Below are 13,671 nucleotides of genomic sequence, written 5' to 3'. Positions count from 1 at the left end.
CTCACGCCTGTAATCCCAGCACTTTGGGAGGCTGAGGTAGGCGGATCACTTCAGGTCAGGAGTTCGAGACCAGCCTGGCCAACATGGTGAAACCAGTCTTTACTAAAAATACAAAAATTAGCCAGGCGTGGTGGAGCGCGCCTGTAATCGCAGCTGTTTGGTAGGCTGAGGCAGGAGAATCACTTGAACCCGGGAGGCGGAGGCTGCAGTGAGCCGAGACGGTGCCACTGCTCTGCAGCCTGGGCGACAGAGCAAGACCCTGTCTCAAAAAAAAAAAAAAAAAATTAAAATTAAAATAGGCTAGGCGCGGTGGCTCACGCCTGTAATTTCAGCACTTTGGGAGGCTGAGGTGGGTGGATCATGAGGTCAGGAGTTTGAGTCCAGCCTAACCCACATGGTGAAACCCCGTCTCTAGGAAAAATAAAAAAATTAGCTGGGCATGGTGGCGCCCACCTGTAATCCCAGCTACTCACGAGAATGAAGCAGGAGAATCACTTGAACCAGGGAGGCAGAGGTTGCAGTGAGCCGAGATCACACCACTGCACTCCAGCAACAGAGCAAGACTCTGTCTCAAAAAAAAAAAAAATTTAATTGTTTAAAAATAAAATAAGATCTGAAGAATAAGAAGTTACCCAGGAAAGGATAGTGGGGGTTGGAGACGGTAGGCAATGATTAGGGAAAAAGGACCAGCCTATGCGGAGTTGGGGAGGGGTCAACTTGGCACAGAGATGTCTCCCCATCCACAGTGAATAGTGAAATAGGAAGCCAGGGGTTGAGTTTACAATACCATAGGCCCTTGTCATCCCTTCACTCACTCCTCACAGAAACTTTGATACTGTTACTAATTCCTTTATATATTGACCAAACTGAACCTCAGAGAGTCCCAAAGTCTCTGAGCCAAAAGTCATGCCCCTATTAACATGCAGTCAGGGTATTTGAATCCAGTCAGGACTGCAGAGTAAAACCTCATAGCTACTGCTCTTCTGCAGGAATCTTGTGGGCTGAGGAAAGGACCAGGTGACCTCTAATCCCAGCACTTTGGGAGGCCTGTAATCCCGGCACTTTGGGAGGTCTGCAATCCTAGCACTTTGGGAAGCTGAGGCAGGCAGATAGCAAGGTCAAGAGATCGAGACCATCCTGGCCTCCATGGTGAAATCCCATCTCTACTAAAAATACAAAAATTAGCCAGGCGTGGTGACACGTGCCTGTAGTCTCACCTACTCTGGAGGCTGAGGCAGGAGAATTGCTTGAACCCAGGAGGTGGAGGTTGCAGTGAGCTGAGACCGTGCCACTGCACTCCAGCTTGTTGACAGAGTGAGACTCCATCTCAAAAAATTGAAAAAAAAAATGTGCTTTTAATAATCTTTAGTCAGAGATACGTTCTCTTAGAGCCAAACTTTGATGTGATTTTGTGTGTACTGAACCCGTCCATCTATATATAAGCAGTGGCTAAAACACTGTTTTGGAGCAGCCTGATGAAACCTCCCAGTCTGTATTCCTTGGTCTTCAGTCTTCAGTAAGGCTTCTGAATAAAACAAACTTAATCATTTTCTTTCTTTTTTTTTTTTTGAAGCAGAGTCTCACTCTGTCACCCAGGCTCGAGTTCAGTGGCAGGATCTCGGCTCACTGCAACCTCCACTCCCGGGTTCAGGCGATTCTCCTCCCTCAGCCTCCCCAGTAGCTGGGATTACAGGCATCCATCACCATGCTTGGCTAAGTTTTGTGTTTTTAGTAGAGATGGAGTTTTATCATGTTGGCCAGGCTGGTCTCGAACTCCTGACCTGACATGATCCAACACCTCAACCTCCCGAGGTACTGGGATTACGGGCGTGAGTCACTGCAACTGACAGAACTTAATTCTTTAAAAGCTTGATTTTTTTCTTTGGTTGACATCAGAAAACACAATTCACAGTCAGGTGTGGCTCACTTGTAGTCCAAGGTACTTGGGAGGCTGAAGCAGGAGGATCCCTTGAGGCCAGGAGTTAGAGGCTGCAGTGCACTATGATTGTGTCTATAAATGGCCACTGCACTCCAGCCTGGGCAATGCAGGGAGGTTCCATGTGTAAAAATAAAAAGAGATCAAAAGAAAGAAAACACATTCACTCAGCCAATCAACGGAGGACAGCATATCTAGAAGTGGCATGAATATTAAAAGACATGCACACATTTAGAGGTAGCATGAAGATTGAAAGAGATGATGGTACCCCAAAACTGAAAACAACCCAAATGTTCATCTACTGATGAGGAGATAAACAAAAGGTAGTGTATTCATACAATAGAATAGTATTTGGTTATAAAAAGGAAATAAAGCTACAACATGGATGAAACTTGGTAACATGCTACATGAAAAAAGCTGGGCACTAAAGACTACATATTGTACAGTTCTGTTTATATGAAATGTCCAGAATAGACAAATAGATACAGAAAGTAGTTTAGTGGTTAACCAGGGGCTGAGGGGAGAGGAATGGGGGAGTGACTGCTCACTGGGGTATGGGGTTTCTTTTTCGGGTGATGGAAATGTTATGGAATTAGTGGTGATGGTTGCATACCCTTGTGAATATATAGAAAAAAATTAACACTGAATTGCATACTTTAAAAGTACAGTATGTGAATTATACCTCTTTAAAGGTGTTATTAGCGAGAGATAATGACAGATGTGAAGCCCTTGCAATTTCTAGTCTGTAGTAAGAGCCAGGAAGTGGAAGTTGTTATTTTTATCTGGCTAGGGGGTGATTGTTTGATTTACAATCTGGTCCTCCACTTAACAAAAGCCTTCAAGTTAGGCTTCCTCTAATAGCTCAGTTCCTCGAAGCATCTAAATATCTACAAATTCCAGAATTCTTTTTGCTTGCAGCATTTCAAAAGTTTATTGTGTAAAGGGAAAAAAATTAGACAATCCTGCCTCTGAAATTTTTAGACTGGTTTGAATTTTCCAATGATCTGAGTGGGTGTTTGTTGTTAGAACTTGAATACCCTGGGGAGGTTTCCCACAATAACTAGGAAATTAAGGGTGAAGCCATTGCCCGCCCCCACCCCCGCAGAAAAAGTTTTGAAATTCACAAAGTTGTCTGAAAGACGCAGAGCAATCTCAGACCTTGCTGCCCTGACCAAGGAGTGTATTAGCATGTCAAAGAAAGGAGTGTTTCTATTCTGAGGAGCAGTTGTTCATAGACAAGCTGGCAACAAGGAGAAGTAGCAAGGGCATTCTTCACACACCCCAGCTCAGCTAGGACTAAGGTAGGTGGGATCTCTCACTGCCTTGGCTAAGAGAGCAAGATGGCCTCAGTTCAAATCCCCAGCCCTGTAATTTAGCAAATGTAACCACTCTGTGGCTTCAACTCCTCATATGTTAAAAATGAGGCTAGCATGCCAAGGTGGGTGGATAGCTTGAGCCCAGCAGTTTAAGACTACCCTGGGCAACATAGTGAGACCTCTTCTCTACAAAAAAGGCAAAAAATTACCCAGGCATGGTGGCACAGGCCTGTGGTCCCTGGAACTCCAGAGGCTGAGGCGGAAGGATTGCTTGAGCCTAGGAGTTGAAGGCTGCAGTGAACTGTGATCACACCATTGTACTCTAGCCTGAGTGACAGAGTGAGACCCAGTCTCAAAAAAAAAAAAAAAAAAAATGAGGTTAATAATAGTATAATAATGTTATTGTGAGGATTAAATGAGTTAACACATGTAACTAGCTTACAAGGTAATCACTACTCACAAGGATTTAGATATCTTGACCCTGTCTTGCTCTGTCACCCAGGCTGGAGTGCAGTGTCATGATCTCTGCTCACTACAGGAATAATACAGGGCAGTGGCAGGAGAATGGAAAATTCCAGGCAGCAGATTCACCCAACAAAAGGAAACTTTTGAAATGGCTGCATAGACCAGGAGCTGATAAGACCCTGAAAAACCAGGGTATGGGTTGAGCTGGCTAAGATCGACTGGACCCAACATGGGGCTGAATTTGACCCAGGTTTCTCCTTGGACCTCATTATATGCTCATTAACATTCTAAACCGTACACCCACCAGCACCTGGACAGTTCCAGGAACACCATATTTTCTGTAAAAATGGGCAGCAAGAGTTCTGAGAAATCATTACCTTTTTCCAGGAATCTTCATGAATATTCCACCCCTTGTTAAGGAAACCCATAAAGATAGAAACCCCAAACCCCATGGCAGAGCTCTCTGTCTTGAGAACACCCACACTGCCCTTTCTTGAGTGTGTACTTTGCACTTCACAATAAATCTCTGTACTTTCACGATTTTTCTACTAGTCCTTGAACTCCTTCTCATGACAGTGTCAGAAGCTTGGACACCAGCAGGGGTCGAGGTCCCACTGGCATCTGGGGACTTCACCTAAAATAGTAATATCTCCACAGAAAATAAGAAATGACCTAGTAAATGAAAGGTGGCCTGGTCATTGAAAGGTCACCTTAGACAAGGGGACTCCTTCCAGAGACTCTGCAGGGCCACTACCAGTGGTGGGATAGGCTGTTCACTGCATAAGGAGGCAAGACTGGGCTAAAATCCCTCCCATACTCTGACCATTTGGCCCAGAAGGAGAATCTTTTTGAATTTTATTTTATTTTTTCATTGTTGGAAATAGATGCTTGATGCTGTTAAAAAAAAAAAAAAAAAATCAGCACTGAGACAAAGGATCTTTCAGCAACACAATTTTTACTTCCTGGACTGCAGGAAGGGCACTCTCACTAGCCATCATGTCATGAGAGTACAATGAATAAAGGAAAACTGACAAATTTATTCTTTACACATTTGGGGTCGTCCTTACTGTTGTGTCTGATCTCCACTGGCTGGAGTCAGACCTCACCATCTAAACTAAAACCAGATTGGCTAATAACTTAAAACCTTTTTAAACAGGTAAAAGCAGTGGAGAGCTGGGACATGTCTGTGAGCATGTCCAACACAGATATCTTGGTTAAAGTACAAGGACACAGAATGTACTATGTGCCTGTAAGCATGGCATATTTAACAGCTACATGGGATAGGGCTTACCAAAGTTATTAGCACACTTATTCTCTAACAAGAAATAAAACCTTAAAAAGGAACTTTTCTACTTCCCACATTAATTAATCAATTTATTTTTTAATTTTTGAGACAGAGTCTTGCTCTGTCACGCAAGCTGGAGTGCAGTGGTATGATCTCTGCTCACTCCAACGTCTGCCTACCAGGTTTGAGCGGTTCTCATGCCTCAGCCTCCCAAGTAGCTGGGATTACAGTTGTAAACCACCACGCCTGACTAATTTTTCTGTTTTTAGTAGAGACAGGTTTTGCCATGTTGGCCAGGCTGGTCTTGAACTCCTGGGCTCAAGTGATCCTCTCATCTTGGCCTCCCAAAGTGCTGGGATTGCAGGGGTTAATCACCATGCCTGGTCCATCTATAATTTTTACTTAACAGTAATTACTTTCTGTATAAATCAAGGGAGAGGAAGGGTTAACTTTGTATTAATTCTCAACATCCTGTCCACCTAAAGAAAGAAACTACGGCAAAATTAATATAGAGAATTTTTTTTTTTGAGACGGAGTCTCGCTCTGTCACCCAGACTGGAGTGCAGTGGTGCAATCTCAGCTCACTGCAACCTCTGACTCCCAGGTTCAAGTGATTCTCCTACCTCAGCCTCCTAAGTAGCTGGGATTACAGGCACCTGCCACTATATCCAACTAATTTTTTGTACTTTTAGTAGAGACAGGGTTTCACCATAATGGCCAGGCTGGTCTCGCACTCCTGACCTTGTGATCCACCCACCTTGGCCTCCCAAAGTGCTGGGACTACAGGTGTGAGCCACTGCTCCAGGCTCCACTAATTTAGATAAGACTCCGTGCCATAGGATTCACAGATGATGTCCAGGTATTTGTGACAAGGTCAAATGCAGAACCTTCAACTTCATGTTCCTTTTTTCATGAACAATTAATATTAGAATTGCCTGTCCCCCTGAAACTAGCTAGAGACAAAAGTAAACATTTTCTGTTCAGCTGGCTGAGACTTCCCCTGATTGTAAAACCATTCTAACTGTTTCTCACGCACCTGTGACTTATCATTCCTTCTTATAAAGGTCTAAAGCAAAGCTACTTTGTCACAACACTTTGATCCTCACATCTAGATGGCTCTCCCTATTGCAATAGCCTCGATAAAATCGTATCCTTAATTGTCCTATGCATTTTGTCTTTTTAAAAAAATTAGTTTAGCTGGGCACGGTGGATATAGAGACCTCCATCACTACAAAAAATTAATCCCAGCACTTTGGGAGGGTGAAGTGGGAGGATCACAAGGTCAAGAGATCCTGGCCAACATGGTGAAACCCTGTTTCTACGAAAAATACAAAAATTACCTGGGCACAGTGGTGCATGCTTGTAATCAACTACTCATGAGGCTGAGGCAGGAGAATCAATTGACCCCAGGAGGCGGAGGTTGCAGTGAGCCAAGATGGCACCGCTGCACTCTAGCCTGGCCACAGAGTGAGACTCCATTAAAAAAAAAAAAATTGGTTTTGGGGAGGGGGAGGTCTCAAAAAAAAATTAGTTTTAATTTATTTTCATCACTTTGTTTCTTGATGCAGATGATGATGACGATTATTAGATATTTTAGTTGAAAGGAGACAGATATTTTAAAATGCAAAGAAAATTAATTTCCAATAATATGTCAGGGACTGGCACTAAAAAAATTTTCAGACTGCAGGCTGGGTGCAGTGGTTCATGTCTGTCATCCCAGCACTTTGTGAGGCCCAGGTGAGCAGATTACCTGAGGTCAGGAGTTGGAGACCAGCCTGGCCAACATGGTGAAATCCCATCTCCTTTAAAAATACAAAAATTAGCCAGGTATGGTGGCATGCACCTGTGGTCCCAGCTACTTGGGAGGCTGAGGCAGGAGAATCACTTGAACCCGGAAGGCTGGGATTGCAGTGAGCTGAGATGGTGCTTCAGCCTGGGTGCAGAGATAGACTCCATCTCAAAAAACAAATTGTTTTTCCAGACTGCAAATGAATTATACAAATGAAAGTATTCAATGGAGACCAGTTATCAAGATTAAAGCACTCAATATATTAAAATTTCACAATTATTTGTATAGAACATATAAAAAAGTCAGCTTACTAACCAACTGTGGTAATTTTGAACTAATACAGAGGTTTGAAAAAAATAATTATTCATCACCTCTCTAACCCCAATAACTATGAAGTCAGTTTTGTGACAGGACTCCAAACACTGAATTGTGATGAGAAATGCTAGGCCTAATTCAGATATTATTTAAAGGTGGTTTCAAAATATAGATTTAAGAAGAAAATTAAAACAAGACAGAAATAAATCAGTAAGTAGAAGAGATATGCAAAGAAAGTTACAACATGGTGAAACCCGGTCTCTACTAAAAATACAAAAAATTAGCTGGGCATGGTGGCATGTGCCTGTAATCCCAGCTACCCAGGAGGCTGAGGCAGGAGAATTGCCTGAACCCAGGAGCTCTCAGCTAAAAAAAAATTACAAGAGGTTTTGATTTTTAATTCTGAAATCTGGCTGGGTGTGGTGACTCACACCTGTAATCCTGGTGCGTTGGGAGGCTGAGGCAGGAGGATTGCTTGAGGCCACCATGAGTTTGCCACCAGCTTAGCCAATATCATGAGACCCCAATCTCTACCAAAAAAAAAAAAATTATCCAGGCATGATGGTGCACACTTGTAGTCTTCCTCCCAACCTGGTCCTCAGGAGGCTGAGTTAGGAGATCAGTTGAGCTCAGGAGTTTGAGTCTGCAGTGAGCTACCATGATAAAGCTGCACTCCAGCCTGGGCCAGAAAGTAAGACCCTATCTCCAAAACAAAAAATCTGTTATCTGTTTCTTTAAATTTTTTACCATCTTCTGAACTATAACCTCTTCCTGTTTTATGGTTTCTGTTTAATTTCCCTAATTCTAAGTTAAGAATGCTATCTTTTAAATTTAAAGCAATAATTTAATTTCTCAAAATAGAGTCTTTCTCTTGAAGATTTTCCAATTTACGTCTCAGAAGCTCAGCTTCTGCTTCACCTCATTCCACGTGATTTGCAGGTCACAGACTGTTATCTTCTGCTCTTCCTCCTTCTCCCCTTAAGAAGGCACACTTTTTTTTTTTCCTTAATTAACTTAATGACTCCCTTGGCCTTTTGGTAAGCTTCTGTGCTTATTTTCTCTGGTTCTAACTCTGCTGTTGAGACCTAATGCTGATATGTTTGTTTTAAAGGCCTAGAAAAGCAGTATTTTCCTCCAGCAATAACTCGAGTCTGTACTGCTGGCTTTTCTTGATATGTCTGAATTATTCCATGTAACCAGGAAGTTTAATGTGCTTTTACTTTTTCTACCAGCCATATGTTTCCCTGCTCAAGGTACTTATTTTTTTGTTTACTTCTTTAATATAGTGTATACTCATAACCTTGGATACACACTTGTCCAGTGTCAAATTGAATTCAAGTACCTTTTCATTAGGTTAGATTTTCAGGTTATCTAAAAGGAATTCCTATAAGAAGCAATTACACTGCTGAAGTATTTTCTTTATTTTTTGGTAATTGGCCTAGGAAAAAAAGATTCTGTGTTTTATCAAGGTAATTTCCTGTGCTTCATGTGGTCTTTATTAGGTTTTTGATTACTTAGGAAAACTGAGTCTTATAGCCTTTAAAAAAAAAATACATGCTATTTTATGCATTTGCTTTTGAAATTTTTATTCTTTGAGATAGGGTCTCACTAATGTTGTCCGGCCTGGCCTTGAACTTCACGTAAGGGATCCTCCCACCTCATTCTCCTGGTTGCTGGGACTACAGGTGCACACAACCATGCTCAGCTTACTTTTGAAATCTTCACTCCCAATCCTTTTCTAGTTCATAAGCATGATGACTGAGTGTTCACACTCATGTGTGAGATCTGCTACCCTCAAACCTTGAAATCTTCAGTCACTTTTGTTAAGTGAATGACTATTATTTCACTATTATCTGCGATTCTGTTTTAATGAAATGTTTGATATCTTTTGACATACTTGCAGGCTTTCTCAGTACCAGAGTTCTAAATGAAGTCTTTTTGACCTAGAATTATCTTTGGGATTTTCTAGTTGGGCCTCTGGAGAGCCTCAAAGGATGTATTTTTCAGCTGTTTTCAGAGCCTCAAAGGATGTATTTTTCAGCTTTAGAGATGTTAAACTAATTAGGCTTATTTGATGTATTGAGTTGTATGGGAAGCATTGGAAGCACAGATGGGATCAAATAACAAAGTGATGCTAAATCTTCTCTAAGTTATATTTATATGCCCGCCTTATTGATGTGAATGATCTAAAATTATGTAAAATGTATAAATGTTTGATGCTCCTAATGTGATGTTGTTAGTCGTTTTTCTGGCTGTTATCTTAAAATGCTGTATGCAATAAATGTAACCGAGTTTCCTGGTCAGTTCCTGAACTCTCATCAGATTTGTAACCATGGCTGTTCTAAGCTTCTATCTTCCACAGTTTTAATTCTTCTCTAAGTGCATCTGCAGATTCATGGAAAAGACGCTGGCAAGTACTCCGGAATATAGTTTTCTGATAAACTTAAGATAGATGGACTAAGTAAAGATATTCAGGACCCCCCCTCCCCCCCCATGAAGAAACTGATAAATTCATGGAACTGACAGTTAAGATGAAACAGAACAAAAGTTAATTACATGAGATTAGTATCTAATGAAGATGGATATTTGAAACATTGTTGGTTTTTTACTTAAATGTTTTGTTTTCCAGATTTAAGGAGACTGTCTCTCAAGTTATCTGTAGTTTACAGCAATTTGGTAAAGTATACTTTTGTGAACAAAACTGGCAACATTTACTTTTTCTCTGTCCCTCCAAAATTTGGAAACTATTTGTGATTATTCTTATTTTTTATGGCAATGTAGTTGTTTGCATAAGTTTAATAAGAAACTACTTTTTAAATAACAAGATACAATTGGAAACATTGGTTATATTACCAAGGTTTTAAATGTGATGTCATATTTTCAGCTATTTATAGGCACTGCAGAAAAAGTCTTAACTCTACCTTAGATTAGTTTTCTAGCCTTGAGAAATTTTTGAAAGTTCAACCTGAGATTCCTATTGGTCAATTACTATTTCTGCTGTGCTTGTGGAATTTATCAGGCCAAATTTGATAAAACAAAACAAATAACAACTAATTAGTCTTATTGGATTATCTTTGGTAGAAATCAGAATGACTGTAGCAAAAAGATTATCTTTCTATGTTTCTTTTTTCTTTCTTTCTTTTTTTTTTTTTTTTTTTTTGAGACAGAGTCTTGTTATGTCGCCAGGCGCCAGGCTGGAGTGCCGTGGTGTGATCTCGGCCCACTGCAACCTCCGCCTCCCAGGTCAAGCAATTCTTCTGCCTCAGCCTCCCGAGTAGCTGAGACTACAGGTGCGTGCCACCACGTCCAGCTAATTTTTGTATTTTTAGTAGAGATGGGGTTTCACCATGTTGTCCAGGATAGTCTCGATCTCTTGACCTCATGATCTGCCCGCCTTGGCCTCCCAAAGTGCTGGGATTATCTTTCTTTTTTTTTTTTTTTGAGACAGAGTGCAGTGGTGCAATCTCCACTCCAGCAACCTCTGCCTGCCAGGTTCAAGTGATCCTCCTGCTTCAGCCTCCCGAGTAGCTGGGATTACAGGCATGTACCAGCACATACAGCTAATTTTGTATTTTTAATAGAAAGGGGGTTTCTCCATATTGGTCAGGCTGGTTTCGAACTCCCAACCTCAGGTCACCTGCCCTCCTTGGCCTCCCAAAGTGCTAGGATTACAGGCGTGAGCCACCATGCTGGGCCTTGTTTCTATGTTTCTAAAGAAAAACTATAATATACCTATTACTAGATGGTAGCCCTGTGTTGGGTGTTTTTGTTTGTTTGTTTGTTTGTTTGAGCTTTTATTAATTACCTATGTGGAATGAACTGGATCTTAAATTCTTCTAGGCTCCTTCAATCTACTTTTCTCCCACAAAATTTGCTAAGAATGGGAACTGCTCTTTCCTATAGCCTTCTAAGCTGAAGTTAGACAACTTGGTATAAATTTCAGGAGTCAAGCCTCACACCCGATGTGTGGGCCACACCAAAAGTCCACCAAACCGCCCAGTGCCATAACCAGAGACATTTAAACTACAAACCAGGATGAGCAGTTGACATCTTCATGCTATGGACAGCTTTTCCTAACGTGATGGAATAAGATTTCCCATCGTAATGAGCCTCTTGCCCCTCTTACTTTTTCCTTGCTTATGCCTTTTTCACTTGGCATAATAATGATGCAATTAAAATTTCACAGTCAGCAGCTTCTGCGGGGAACCTGACCAAATGTTGCATCTGTCATGCCGATCCTAAATATTTACATGGCCTAAAAAAAAAAAGAGAAAAGAAAAGCCTTTAGTCCATTCAATAGATAATTTTAACGAAGTCCCTAATACAACTGTCACTCTCTGCTTTATCTCAACCCAGTCATGACATAATAGATGGAAGAATTGCTCTTATCTAGCTGGAAAAGGCAGTGTCTGTGCTAGTTCTAATACTACATGCTATACCTGGATAAATTCCTCTGGGGAAGTTGAGACCCAAATACACAAAGTAAGAAACAGGTCACATAGAAGCAGTAGGTCTCACCTAATTCGCTATGGTCATTTGATTTATTAGTCGGTTGCCTTGAAGCCTGTGTTCATGGTTCAGAACTATTATGCTAACTGAAATGATCTTATTACTATCAGTTATACTTTGATATAACTGATAGTAGTATCAGTTATATCAAAGAAGAATTGAGATCACACTCAGTGTCTGCCACTCCCTCAGTTTCCTTTATAACTTTGTATCTGTTGCCTGTTAAATTTCCAAGAGAATGACTTCTAACTATAATGCTGTCCCAGAGCTTTGAATGCTAGCCAACACTATGGAACAGACAAAATTAAACTTGACAATGGACTCCAGGTAGACTTAGCCTGAGCGCCATCCCCTCCAAATCTCATCTGTTGCTCAAATGTAGCTAAAAGGGTTTTGACACTTACTCCTACTTGACAGTTAATTCCTTCTGAAGTGGGACCAGACTGACAACTCAGGACAAGTTACGTCTACACCAAGAGACAGTCAAAACCTAACCACAAGCCTTCAGAGAAAGATCTGGATCAAAAAAGGAAAGTACAAAAGTTGTCAGAATCAAAATGGTATCACTTGTGTGAAACCAAATTGACAAACGAAGCCATGAAGCGGGGGTTCTCATGCATGTGTGCCTAGTAACAAGAACGGTCACAAAAAACTGCAAAAACAACCTTGCACAAAAAGTCGCTACAACAGTACACACAAAAAATACTTCTGTGGGCTGGCTGAGGTAGCTCACGCCAGTAATCCCAGCACTTTGGGAGGCTGAGGCAGGCGGATCACCTGAGATAAGGAATTTGAGACCAGCCTGGCCAACACGGCAAAACATTGTCTTTACTAAAAATACACACACACATACACAAAATTAGCTGGGTGTGTTGGAGCACACCTGTAATCCCAGCTTCTTGGGAGGCTGAGGCAGAAGAATCGCTTGAACCCGGGAGGCAGAGATTGCAGTGAGCAGAGATCGAGCCACTGCCCTCCAGTCTGGGCAGCAAGAATGAAACTCTGTTTCAAAACAAAACCAAACCAAACCAAAACAAAACAAAACAAAAAAACCCTTGTCTTCCTTTACTTCCCTGATTATACCCACATGTACTCCCATTGTAATGCTCATTCCTGAATAACAAACATCATTTTCTCTTAGAGAGCTTCTCTCTCTGTTACTTGGGTTGACCGAAGAATTGAGATCACACTCAGTGTCTGCCACTCCATCAGTTCATGTATGAGTTGAGTGGTCAGAGGCAGCAGATCCTTGCACAGGGGTTGCCATGCTTTTGCTCATGTGACCTGAAGCCCTGGAGTAGCAGAGATGTCATTGCTGCACTTGTTTCCCTGTGACCTTTTAGTGGGCTCCCACCCATTCCAAACTTCCGGTATCTACAACCCAGAGGCTTTTTTATTTTCCCAGGAACTGAGGAAGGTGGCTTTTCCCAGGCACAGCGCAGGGTGAAAGTGACTGGGAATTAGTATCCTCAGTGACAGTAGGAAGTCTGTATATAAATACATCTATTTCCTCCTCCTTTGGGTGGGATAATTCTGAGGCATATGTTTCATGCTGTGTTTCCTCTCAGGGAATTAAACTTTAGTTGCCCTCTATGGTAGCTGGCTTAATAATGCACTTTCCCTTCCTTGCGTCACTTCTTTTATTGTGGGGAGTTGGGGGGAATGGAGTCTCTGTCACCAGGCTGGAGCACAGTGACACCATCTTGGCTCACTGCAAGCTCCACCTCCCGAATTCAAGTGATTCTCCTGCCTCAGCCTCCCAAGTAGCTGGGATTACAGGTGTGTGCCATCACACCCAGCTAATTTTTGTATTTTGAGTAGAGATGGGGTTTCACCATGTTGGCCAGGCTGATCTCAAACTCCTGACCTTGTGATCCACCCACCTCAGCCTCCCAAAGTGCTGAGATTACAGGTGTGAGCCACCGTACCTGGCAGTCTTTGTGTCACTCCACATTCCCCTACCAGTCTGTTCTACACCTTCCAAAGACAAACTTGTATTCAAATCCTTGCCTCTGAGAGAACCCATACTAATCACCAGACTCAACTGATTAGACAA

The 13,671-nt window shown here is 41.8% G+C and overlaps 1 long non-coding RNA gene and 1 other non-coding gene across 3 annotated transcripts in view; both read left to right on the top strand.

Moving 5' to 3' along the window:
* Positions 1-2,501: 2,501 nt before the first annotated feature.
* LOC144582746 (uncharacterized) overlaps positions 2,502-13,671 on the top strand; it is a 56,013-nt gene continuing 44,843 nt past the window's right edge. Inside the window, exon 1 of one of the 2 annotated variants that reach the window (XR_013536138.1) lies at positions 2,502-3,237. This is a non-coding gene — a long non-coding RNA (uncharacterized LOC144582746). Of the gene's footprint in view, positions 9,783-13,671 lie in introns of both variants that reach the window. The other variant, XR_013536139.1, reaches the window with a different exon arrangement.
* Positions 8,837-8,939, top strand: LOC118148500 (small nucleolar RNA U13). The gene has a single exon (XR_004735331.1). It is a non-coding gene; the product is annotated as a small nucleolar RNA U13 (small nucleolar RNA).

Source organism: Callithrix jacchus, chromosome 1, assembly GCF_049354715.1.
Source record: "Callithrix jacchus isolate 240 chromosome 1, calJac240_pri, whole genome shotgun sequence".
NCBI classification, from domain to species: Eukaryota; Metazoa; Chordata; class Mammalia; order Primates; family Cebidae; genus Callithrix; species Callithrix jacchus.
Note: the sequence above shows the minus strand (reverse complement) of the source record. Positions and strands in the feature narration are given on the sequence as shown.